At 40.2% G+C, this 13,330-nt stretch overlaps 1 long non-coding RNA gene across 1 annotated transcript in view; it reads right to left on the bottom strand.

The window, feature by feature from the left end:
* Positions 1–3,062: 3,062 nt before the first annotated feature.
* LOC309561544 overlaps positions 3,063–13,330 on the bottom strand; it is a 235,470-nt gene continuing 225,202 nt past the window's right edge. Inside the window, exon 2 of the long non-coding RNA XR_014225579.1 lies at positions 3,063–3,178. This is a non-coding gene — a long non-coding RNA (uncharacterized lncRNA). The remainder of the gene's footprint in view (positions 3,179–13,330) is intronic.

The following is a 13,330-nucleotide window of genomic DNA, read 5'->3' on the forward strand; positions in this document are numbered from 1 at the left end:
GCAGGTTAAAATAAAAAGAGATAAAAATAAATAAAAATAACTTCAGTTTCTTTTGTACAATTTCCTCTTATAAAACATAGCAAATGTGAAGTTTGATGTTATCTTTCACCGATTTACTTTATGCCAGAATAATAGCTTAAGAAATATTGTTGCAAATTCTTCTTTTTGTTATTATTCCCCTGTAATTGGTTTTCTATAGAAATAAAAGTTGCTAAAAGTCTCCAATGAATAAAATGCAAGTCTTCTCTGAATGCAGCCATTATGTAGCTGATGTTATTGGCATAAAGGAATTGTATAGCAATAAGGCAGACAAGCAAGAAGATAACATTGCATTGTTGCGCTAAGACCTTGAGGTGTGAGGGTGGTGTACAGCCTCGGAGATTTGTTCATTCCAGCTCTGTTATGTAAACAGAAAATACAAGATTTAGTCCTAAACAAAGGATAAAATGAGAATGCTTTTATGCCTCCATTGTTCCAAGTCTAGAAGAAAGACAGAAGCCATGAAAAAAGCACAGTCCATTTTGAAGGTAATTAATAGAATAAAAGTCAAAAAGCAAAAAAAAAATATGAGAATTGCTCTGAATGCTATGTACCAGGGAAACTATTTTTTGTCAATAAAGCTTAAAGACTAAAGCCGGTCATGCATGGATCAAAATTCGACTGGTTCAGCAGGGACTGGCCAAAGTTTGATCAATGTATGGGCACTGTGGTTGAACAGAAGTCGATCTTCCATTCAACCAGCCTGTCAGATGTTAGCCACTTGATCAGCAATGTAGGCTATAGCTTGCAGCGCTGATTTGCATATTCTGATAGCAGGGAGATCTCCCCACTGTCAGAATACAAAGACACGGTGGGGGGGTTCCCCCATCCACCTTGAAAGTGTGGATTGGGGAATTGGTTTAGTTTTTTCATTCATCCCATTGGTAATTTCTTGGTACATCATCACTGTAACTACTGAACAAAATGACTGTTATAATGTACAAAATGGGTGTGCATACCCACGCACCAGTGGCCAATAAGAGAGAATCAACCTTTATAAAATATATCATGGAAAGGAAGAAGAAGCAAATGAGTGTACAGTATGTGTAGGATGGGAAGTATATTGATTCTGTAGGAGAGCAGAAGATAGAAAAATACCCCAATAATGTTAATCAGCTATTCTTTTTAAGCTTATCCCTGTGATATAGAAAAATACAGTAAATAATCACTATCTATAGGGAGCCCTCCTCAGAAAATTTGATTGGGCAATTACTGTAATATGGTGTCATGCATCCATGCCACTTGTTGGTCCCAGTCAAAAAAAGGGGTCTCATATCTTCATTGTACCTACTAGGCAATTTGACTGCCCAATTACCATGGAATGGTTACTTGCATCCAAGCCACTCATTGTTCTCAGTCAAAAAAAGGGGTCTCATATCTTCATTGTACCTACTAGGCAATTTGACTGCCCAATTACCATAGAATGGTTACTTGCATCCAAGCCACTCATTGGACTTAGTCAAAAAGAGCTCTCATGATTACATAAAAAACAGTTTGTTCACCATCCCAATAGACCATGTGACCAATGTGACACCCCAAGGTATAAAACAAATAGGTGCAAAAAATACCTTATCTCTACATGTTTCGCTCATAAAATGAGCTTTGTCAGGAGTACCGGATAAAAAAACAAAATCAAAATGATGGGACAAACAAACATATAGGGTCCATGGTGATGAATGGAAAATGGCAATTCATTCTTTAGTCACCCTGTATTTATACCATTATGAGCAAAATGAGCCGCCTTACATTCACCTGCCATGACGTCATGATGTGCGTAACGTAACCTCCCAATTACGTCATCAAGCAATCGTGAATTGGCCTTCGCTCATGCATGAATGAGAATTTGCTATTTTTTATTATCCTTTTTTTTTTTTGTTAGTGGGTTTGCGCACCCCCGTTTCTTGTCTTTTTTAGTAAATTCTCACTGTGACACATTCACACATACACTATATTACCAAAAGTATTGGGACGCCTGCCTTTACACGCACATATACTTTAATGGCATCCCAGTCTTAGTCTGTAGGGTTCAATATTGAGCGGGCCCACCCTTTGCAGCTATAACAGATTAAACTCTTCTGGGAAGGCTGTCCACAAGGTTTAGGAGTGTGTCTACGGGAATGTTTGGCCATTCTTCCAGAAGCGCATTTGTGAGGTCAGACACTGATGTTGGAGAAAAGGCCTGGCTCACAGTCTCAGCTTTACTTCATCCCAAAGGTGTTCTATTGGGTTGAGGTCAGGACTCTGTGCAGGCCAGTCAAGTTCCTCCACCCCAAACTCGCTCATCCATGTTTCTTGCCTTGCTTTGTGCACTGGTGGAACAATGCTAGAACAAGAAGGGCCATCCCCAAACTGTTCCCACAAAGTTGGCAGCATGAAATTGTCCAAAATGTCTTGGTATTCTGATGCCTTAAGAGTTCCCTTCATTCGAAATAAGGGGCCAGACCCAACCCCTGAAAGACAACCCCACACTATAATCCCCCCTCCGCCAAATGATTTGGATCAGTGCACAAAGCAAGGTCCATAAAGACATTGATGAGTGAGTTTTGGGCGGAGGAACTTGACTGGCCTGCACAGAGTCCTGACCTCAACCCGAAGGCAGAGGTCCCAATACCTTACCTCAACCCGAAGGCAGGCGTCCCAATACATTTGGCAATATAGTGTATGAGGGGTGTTGAGGGGCTACTCACAGTTCGGGGGAAAAGGCTTATGTCTCAATAAGCCAAAATATAAAAGAATGTAAGGAGCTATACTGCAGTAGGATCCACAGGATAAAGCCTGATTTTACCTGGATTTCCTTGCCACCTGTAGATCCTGGACTCTGGTTAGTGCATCTACCCCCCCACACAATCCATTTCACAGACTGTTTTTATAGGCCCTCCCTGTCCCAATAATTCAGAAGCCTCCACTGGTCCTTCCTGGCTTCCTGCAAGGTGCAGGGGACACCATCCTGAAGTGAGGAAAAACTCTTCACCTCCTCACACTGCTGACTTCCCAAAAAGACCCTGGAGTGACCCATTCTAATCCTTTAATGGGTAACTCCACTTTCATGGGGGGAAAATACAGCAAATAAAGAAAAAATAATATAGTGTATATAATTGCACCACAAGTCATATTGTAATTGAATGTTATTAAAAATGACCTTTTCTTTTCAATCTGCAGCTGCTGTCATTTCTGAAATTGCAATGCAACATGGCTACCTGAAGTGTTTCTGTACACAGAATGTCTACTGACCACACCCCAGAAACATAATTTCCTGCTTGTGTGATTGGCTCACCAATTTTCCCAGAAGTCTGCCTAAGATACATGTCACATTTTAGGCATCCCCTGCAACAAAAATGTCATTTTTGGGGAGATATTCCCAATAGAAACACGTCTAAAGGGAAGCAGGCCCAACAGATTTCCTCATTAGTGCTCTGCAGCTGCCACAGCTGATTGATAATTATGAAACCACTCCCATTAGACCCACTCAGCACAGAGGAACAAACAATGATTTCTTCAGAATAGCAAATGGTAGAAATCTGCAACAAAGTTTTTTATAATCCTTGCAATGTACATAGAGCACCCAGAGGGGGGAATGTTTTTTTTTCCCAATAAAATGGAGTTACGCTTTAAATAGGCAGAGGGTGAGACAAACCCAGATTCTGACAAAATAAGGAATTGCCTAAAAAATAAAGGTTTTTTTTAAATTAACCCCTGCCTACATGAAGAAGGGGAAATAATAATGAACGCTATTACATGGCATTGATACAATACAAATTGCAACACATTTAGAATTACAAAAACATATTCCACCATACTTGTTCAGTTTTCAATATTGCAAGTAGGTGCAAGAAACAGTATTCTCAATTAAATAATTTGATTGTAAATCTTTTTCCCTTTCAGCTATCATCTTTAGTTGTGGTTCTCTATATTCAGACAAAAAAAAAAAAAAAAAAAAAAATATATATATATATATATATATATATATATATATAAAACTATGGGGCAGGCCCGATAGACCACTGGGTCTTTTTTCTGTCATCCCTCTTCTATGTTCTCCTTTTTTGAAAGTACCTTTTATTTTTTTTTCATAAAAAAAGTTCCATGCTGTGTCTTTCAGTAAAGCAAGTACTTTTTGTTGATAAATCAAAGTAATTGACAAAAAATGATTACAAGTGTAACATCCACTAATGCCAAAGCAGCAAAGATAAAATCCATGCGGACAGCTTTTGTAAATATAGCTACACAATTAAAGTTTAAGGAATTTCTGTAATGCTCTACAATGAGGAGGAGAAAAAAATACATTTAGATCAAGTACTTACCCCCTAACTCTGTTATTGTATCAACCTGCCCAGGACAATAGTAGAGTATGTTGACCATCAAATATGCTTTTTTGGTAGGAAAGTTAACACTGGTTAATTTGGCATGTAACCATTGTTGGATACAACACAAGGTAATGGATCACCGAGTGTGGTGCTCTACCTAGAACTATTGTGCAGGAAGATAATGAGTTTGTGCTGGCATATTAGACATTTTGTGCGAAGAAAAAAAAGTAACTTCATAATTAGTAAGTTTGGTCTGCAATTGATTCTTACAGCTAGTACAGTACCGTACCTGCCTCACTAATTCTACTTAAGTGAAAGGTTAAATGTTTTTTTGTTTTGTTTTTTCCTTTCTATATTTCTATATTTTCTTTTTTTAGGCAAGTAAATTAAAAATTTACATCTAGAACCAGCAGTTAGCTCTAAAGGATTATTTTTACATTTTATGGCTCAATTTCTTGCTGCTCTGTCCTAACAGAACTCAATAGCTCAAGCTTGAATTTAGACGCATACAACTGATTTCAGTTGGAGAAGTGATCCCCCTACCAACCTATTTAGATAAGTGTATGGAGTTTCAGTGTGAGAGAAACCCTGATCATCACAGCTACTGCTCTGATTTCTTTTTGGAAAATTCTCTGTAACATCATTGACACTTCAACATTTTTCAGATCGTTTTCCTACATCTGACTATGCACAACATTCAGAATCCCATTCATTCTAATTAACCCTGTTAACGTTCAGTTACCCTATGCTCTACACATCCTACACTCAAAAAAGTACCAAGTTTTTTTTAACTGACTCAAAAACAAAATACATTGTGGGACTTTTTAGATGTATCTCAAAGTACATATAGTTAAAACATTTACTTTATGAACACAAACCGTATACGGTATATACACTGCTCAAAAAAATGAAAGGAACCCTTTTTATTCTGAGTATAGCATCAAGTCAATTAAGCTCCTGGGATTTTGACCTGGTCAGTTAAGTAACAAGACACAAAAAGATTCCAAGATCTCCAAGTCTGCGACCATCGAATTGACCTGTCCAACAGTATGCGTTAAAAACAGGGGTTTAGTTGCACACATTTGCAAATACATGCATAAGGGTAATGTGCTTTCATTGTTGGAGACTCACAGAATTTAGAGTTAGGACCACAGATAATGGGGTGCCTTGTGAGAGCTCTGTGGCTTACACAGGTATTTGCAAATGTGTGCAACTAAACCACTGTTTTAATGTATACTGTTGGACAGGTCAATATGGTTGGTCACAGACTGGTCCGTAAGGAAAGCTTGGAATCTTTTTGTGTCTTGTTATATGCATTGCCCTTCAAATTCTCCTTCCTGCAGAGACCAGTTACAGGTGTGGGCAGTAACCATTTGTTTGTGCTATGGTCAGTTAAGTAGCAGAGGGGGTTGTTAATCAGTATCAGCTGCTTTGGTGTTAATTAAATATATGTGCACTAGATGGGCAACAATGAGACGACCTCCAAAACAAGAATAGTTTTACAGGTGGAGGGCACTGACATTTTTTTTCCTACTCATCTTTTCTGACTGTTTTTCACTAGTTTTGCATTTGGCTAGGGTCAGTGTCCCAACTAGTAGCATGAGGCAATACCTGGACCCTATAGAGGTTGCACAGGCAGTCCAACTCCTCCAAGATGGCACATTAATACGTGCCATTTCCAGAAGGTTTGTTGTGTCTCCCAGCACAGTCTCAAGAGTATGGCAGAGATTCCAGGAGACAGTTACTCTAGGAGACAGGCAGTTACTCTAGGAGAGCTGGACAGGGCCGTAAAAGGTCCTTATCCCATCAGCAGGACCGGTATCTGCTCCTTTGTGCAAGGAGGAACAGGATGAGCACTGCCAGAGCCCTACAAAATTACCCCCAGCAGGCCACTGGTGTGAATGTCTCTGATCAAATGATCAGAAACAGACTTCATAAGAGTGGCCTGAGGGCCCAACGTCCTCTAGTGGGCTCTGTGCTCACTGTCCGGCATCGTAGTGCTCAGTTGGCATTTGCCATTTGAACACCATAATTGGCAGGTCCACCACTGGTGCCCTGTGCTTTTACAGATGAGAGCAAGTTCACCCTGAGCACATGTGACAGACGTGAAAGGGTCTGGAGAAGCCATGGAGAATGTTAGGCTGCCTGTAACATCGTTCAGCATGACTGGTTTAGTGGTGGGTCAGTGATGGTCTGGGGAGGCATATCCATGGAGCGACGCACAGACCTCTACAGGCTAGACAATGGCACCCTGACTACCATTAGGTATTGGGATAAAATCCTTGGACCCATTGTCAGACCCTGGTGCAGTGGGTCCTGGGTTCCTCCTTGTGCACGACAATGCCCAGGCCTCATGTGATGAGAGTATGCCGCCAGTTCCTGGAGGATGAAGGAATTGATACCATTGAATGGCAATCACGCTCCCCTAAATCCAATAGTTGTTCAGGAGCTCAGTGATGCCCTGGTCTAGACCTGGGAGGAAATTCCCCAAGACACACAAACTACAAACTACTGAATACCATTTTGAGTTGTCGCAATAAAATTTCAGCAAAATGAACTAGCCTGCTGCATAATTTTTTGACTTTGAATTTAGCCCTCTGTAGGTTGATAATTTTCATTTTCATTAAACAATGTGGCATCCTTTTATTCCTAACACCATTACTCAGTCCATATCAGTATAGATATCCAGCATGATATTTTTCCCTTTGAGATCTGATGTGTTTTCAAAGTGTTCCTTTAATTATTTTGAGCAGTGTATATTACTCAAATAACACATACAGTATATCCATAATTAAAATCAGAAAATCCCATGTTAAAAACAATGGAATACAGCAGTAATTAAATTATTGTTACTACACCCTTAAAGTGGAACTTCACTCTCCCAATCAACATTGATTATTTTTAATTCTCACTCTGCTAGCATTAGTAAATAGATAGGAAATTGTATCATATTTACTTGTTTTAAACTTGTTTTTTTTTTTATTTCTTCAGTTACTTCCTGGTTTTCTTCCTAGGTAAATGATGTCATACATCCCAGTAGTCTTCAGGCGGGGAGGAGAGGAGGAGGGGTTTTCTCAGGTAAGCACAATCTGCTGCATGCATACTTGAGCTAGAGGGCAGGAAGCAAATGCTACATGAATCATTTGCCCTTAAATAAGATGGCCACTGCCAGAAATGCTAGGGAGTGTTTTTCAAAGTGATTTCTCATCAAAATAAAGCATGGATACATGGATAGAGGGGGGAGTTTGCTTTGAATATTAAAAATTAATAAATAGCATTTTTTGTTTGTGGTGAACAGATGCAGTGAAGATCTGCTTTAAAAAGACCAAACTCAAGTATCACTTTGATCATGCATAATCTCCATATGTGTTTCATTTTTAAGTCCATATATACAGGAATAATAGTACTCTTTTACTTGTCATTTGGTGAAAGGTATGGCCTCACTGGAGCCACTAGAAGTAATCAATGTGGTCTGCTGGTCACGTGGCCAGGGAATCTCCCTGCTGGCAGAACATAATAGCCCTGCGGGAGGGATTCCCCCATCAACCCTGAGTGTGTTAATGGGAGAATTAAGCAATTTTCTTCCCTTCCACCTATGGTGGAAGGAAATAAAATTGAATCAATTATGGCTTGCCTTAGATTATCTCACATAAGTATACATCTATTGAATGGCTTTAGGCATGGACGTATCACATGAAGTGCACTACTGTGTATCAAGAGGAAATAAAGACAAGAGGTAAATCCTTCAGTGATTTCAGGGATCCTGCAGGTGTTGTCTAAAAAAAATCCCAAATCTTCACCTTTTGAATTCATGTCCACTTTAACCTCTTCAGGACAGCTCTATAATCCAATGATGGCTACAGCGCTGTCGCACATTGCCAGGAGGGATGTCATATACAACATCCTTCCATGATCGTGCTTCCCATATGCCCCCTGCGGCATGCATCGGTAATGATCTGTGATTGCTGGGTAAAGAGCCATTCACAGCGGCACTTTATCATCTGACCAGCTGTGTCCAATCCCAGCTGATTAAAGTGTAAACAGGATTTGCCAGGTATCGGCATTCCTCTCCTCACGCTGACACCGCGTGAGGAGAGGAGAGCTGATAACGAGCAAATCCACACAAGGAACATCTACACTAATAATCAGGGCACTGATCATCTGTGTCCTGATAATCAGTGCAGCCCTAACTGTGCCCACCAGTGCTGCAAATCAGTGCCTATCACTGATGCCTGTCAGTGCCTATCAGTGATACATATCAGTGCCTATCAGTGCCACCTATCAGTGCCCATCATTGCCGCCTATCAGTGCCCATTAGTTCCCATCAGTGTCACCTCATCAGTACCCATCAGTGCAGCCTCATCAGTGCCCATCAGTGCAGCCTCCTCAGTGCACATCAGTGAAGGAGAAAAATTATTTATTTACAACATTTTAAAACAGAAATGAAGAAAACGTTTGTTTTCAAAATTTTTAGTCTTTTTTTGTTTGTTTAGCAAAAAAATAAAAAACCCAGTGCTGATTAAATACCACCAAATAAAAGCTCTATCTGTCTCAAAATTTGAGTTGTATGACCGCACAATTGTCATTCAAAGTGTGAAAGCACTAAAAGCTGAAAATTGACCTGAGCAAGGGGTGAAAGTGCCCAATAGGCAAGTGGTTATGGAATAATTCCTAAATCTAGCCACCAAGACATCTCATTATCCTTTGAGTCATCCTCATTTTGCCTCTTCCCTACTGAATTATAGACCTGCGCTTTTCTATTGCAACACAACAATAAAGAAGAAATTTCACAATAAATTAAAAATTTACTTTGTTGCATAGTAATAATTGGTTAAACTGCTCTGCATAAAGTAGAAAAATTAGGACAGAAAATCCAAACAATGAGATATGGTAAGTATCTTCTAGGCATGGACTCTTCTAGGCATGGATGACTATGGCGAATACAATCTTCTACCTCTTCTATTAAAGTCCCAAGAGAAATCATAAAGCTGCTAACCAAAGGGAAAGGTGGAATGTAGCAGCCAATGCTCAGAATTTGAAATGTATAATATGGCGATTGGTATCGGCGCTACCTTACAGTATAAAAACGTGACTACCCCAAAGTGTAAGTGAAGATATATAAGGGTGTCAACAGAGAATGTTTATTTGTGAGGAAATAAAATGAGATAAACAATACGTGTGTGTTTATTAAGTTTCAAATAAAAAACAAATATAGTGATACATGTGCAATATGCATATCGAAAACGGTGGAAAAAAATATATAATGGGGGGGGGGGGGGGGCGGGGGGTGTTCCCACAACCACAAGTGTTATATCAGGTATATACTTATTCCTGATATATTTGTGCCACACAAGTATTGAAAAATAAACAGGTGCTGCTGTGCAGAGTTCGAAAATGACCACAACCACAAGTGTTATATCAGGACTTCCCTGATATATGTGCCACACATGTGCTAAAAATAGGCAAAAGCTACTATGCAGAGTCCAAAGAGTCCACTAGGTGGCGTCTGCAATACGACCTGTGTAGCTGTATGGGGGGTCTCTTCTCCGTATTTGGGGGAGCACTTCCGAGCCGGTGGTCTGGTGCCCTAAATGCTCATAACGAAAGAAGGCCCCAAAGTGAATAGATAATCCATACAATAACGGCAAAAAAGCGCAGTACACTCACTGTTAAGATGATCTGGATCAGAGTAGACAAAAAACAGTCCGCGCCGGGATGCTTCCGCGTTCCACGGCCGACAACCGGAAGTGACGTTGCACGTTCTAGACTCCGCCCGGCGCGGACTGTTTTTTGTCTACTCTGATCCAGATCATCTTAACAGTGAGTGTACTGCGCTTTTTTGCCGTTATTGTATGGATTATCTATTCACTTTGGGGCCTTCTTTCGTTATGAGCATTTAGGGCACCAGACCACCGGCTCGGAAGTGCTCCCCCAAATACGGAGAAGAGACCCCCCATACAGCTACACAGGTCGTATTGCAGACGCCACCTAGTGGACTCTTTGGACTCTGCATAGTAGCTTTTGCCTATTTTTAGCACATGTGTGGCACATATATCAGGGAAGTCCTGATATAACACTTGTGGTTGTGGTCATTTTCGAACTCTGCACAGCAGCACCTGTTTATTTTTCAATACTTGTGTGGCACAAATATATCAGGAATAAGTATATACCTGATATAACACTTGTGGTTGTGGGAACACCCCCCGCCCCCCCCCCCCCCCCATTATATATTTTTTTCCACCGTTTTCGATATGCATATTGCACATGTATCACTATATTTGTTTTTTATTTGAAACTTAATAAACACACACGTATTGTTTGGCTACATTCACACCTGAGCGTAGCGTTTTTCGCGCGTTTTTTACCGCGATTTTACCGCGATTTTTGCGGCGTTTTTTACCGCGATTTTACCGCGATTTTTAACGCGATTTTTGTGCAGGCGTTTTTAGATTGAATAGAGATCAATGGAAAACGCCTGTAATCTGCCCAAAAAGAAGCTCATGTACTTTTTTGAGCGTTTGGCGTTTTGTATACAGCGTCAAAACGCTCAGATGTGAACAGGGGCCATTGAAATGAATAGGATTTGTCTTGTTGGGCGTTTTGAGAGCTGATCCTAGAGCAGAAAAACGCCCCAAAAACGCCCCAAAACGCCTAGATGTGAACGGAGCCTTTATCTCATTTTATTTCCTCACAAATAAACATTCTCTGTTGACACCCTTATATATCTTCACTTACACTTTGGGGTAGTCACGTTTTTATACTGTAAGGTAGCGCCGATACCAATCGCCATATTATACATTTCACTTTCACCCTTGCACTTAAGGGTTGATTGGTGGCAGCTCACACCTTCTATTTATTTATCTATCTGTCCCCTCATATATCTTTAATCCATAGCGCTGGTCATCCTCCCCTTACCGTAATGCTCAGAATTTGCATTGTGAAATTATGTGTAAGTGCAGCACTGAAAAGAAAAAGTCAGTTTAACTGGAGTTAGAACAGAATTACGTTGGCAGTGGTCATAGGAAGGTGTCTCATGTGGGAGAATTAAGTGCAAAGTAAGTCTGGACATTTCTGATCTGTCTTGTCTTCAAGTTCCTACAGTAAAAAGCTATTTACATGTAACCTAATGCCTCCAAAGACCAACAAAATTGAGATGCTTTCTGAGTGTACGCCTTTGCAATTTGGTTTTAACGTTCAGTGACTAAAATCTTTTTAGCCAATAATTATTTAAAAAAACCTGAGCTTTCATCCAGGCCACTCTGAAAAAAAAATTGCATCTATCCTTTAATGAAAGTTGGTTTGTAGTCATAATTATTAGCCTTTTTACCTTGATAACTGCTACATGTTTGGCGACATTTTCAATGGGGTTGAATTACTGAAGGTATAAAGAATGTTTACTTTAAAAGTTAATTTTCACTTGTCTTAGTGAATAAGGCAAAACAGAATGCCCACATGGTTGCACATGGTTGGATGACTAAAAATTAGCACAACTGGAGTTGTAAATGAATTTTGTCCTTGCAGAGTGAATTTTCATTTAGCTTAGTGAAGGAGGTGAAGTTGCTGTGACTTCAATCATCAATTCTATGCAAGCAAAAGTCCTGTTCTTTTTTTTTTTTTTTATTTACCTTACATGTGATTGGGTATGTAATGATAACGAGGTCTGCTAAGCCGCAAATTGAATGAGGAGATTGCGGATCATACCAACACACTGCACCCTCTTTTTTCCAAAACGTACAAGTCTGTGACCAAGCATTTAGATGTAAATCTGATGCTTGTGCTGCAGCAAGGGACAACAACTTGTAAAAGACCTAGGCAAGATTGAACATCCCCACACTAGAAAATAAACAGCACAAGCAGATCAAATTAGCATGCATGAACAGGAAGTCTCAAGTAAAAAAGTGAAAAAGCAGCGCTATCCAAGGTTAGTATAATGGAAACTAGGAGAACAGCCCATAAGAGAAAGTCATATTTATTGGAAAGACATATATGAATTAATAAAGGAGTTCCAAACCGGTTATGGAGTGAGTCCCAGCTAGATGGTGACGCCTGAGGGCCTGAGGAGCGTCGGACCAGCCGGTGGTCAGTGGGGAGTGGACCACCTCCTGCAATTCAGAGCCGAGCGGGACCCATAGCTGTTAAGTCAGTGCAGCAAGAGCAGAGCACAGGCTTGTGGAACCACTGGTGCAAGCAGACCTACAGCAGCAAAAAGGCGATCCCGCTCCGCTCAGCTCTACATTGTATAACAAGTTTGTTATTTAAAAAAAAAAACTAAACTTTACAATCACTTTAAGCCAGAGACTTTAACTGGCTGTTGTAAAATTATTTAGACTCAATACACAATTTGAGACTGGCTCTACTTGACCTGCAAATAACCTCCCTCAACCTCCCAACTCTTGAACCTTACATATAATCCATAAACCCAGGATATGGTAAAATTACATTTATACCTTTCACTTTTAAAGCAAAAATCCTGCGCTCCTTTAGGAAAAAAAGGTTCAATGCCTCATGGCGCAATAGGATAGAGTTGTTCCTCTCCCATGTCATTTTCAGCATTTCTTCATATTAAATATTCATGTACACTGTACAGTGTTACTTCACATATATTGTATGTTGGCAGTAATTTTTAGAACTCATTCTGTATGTAAGGTCAGAGCGCAGTAAAATTTCCCAACTGGCCGTACTGGTTAGCACATCTGCCTGGTAGTGCTGGGGTCATCGGTTCAAATCCTAACCACAACACTACCTGCCTGAAGTTTGCATATTCTCCGTGTGTAGGTTTTCTCAGGGTACTCCGGTTCCCCCCCCCCCCCCCCCCCACACTCCAAAGACATAGTTTTGGATCCTCTCTAAATTGGTCCTAGTATGTGTATGTATGAATAAGAGTTAGGGACTTTAGACTGCAAGCTCCTTGAGGGCAGGGGCTGATGTAAATGTACAATATACAGACTATGTAAAGCACTGTATAAATTGTCGACACTATAAAAATA

Source organism: Pelophylax lessonae, assembly GCF_965119305.1.
Source record: "Pelophylax lessonae genome assembly, chromosome: 8".
Lineage (NCBI taxonomy): Eukaryota > Metazoa > Chordata > Amphibia > Anura > Ranidae > Pelophylax > Pelophylax lessonae.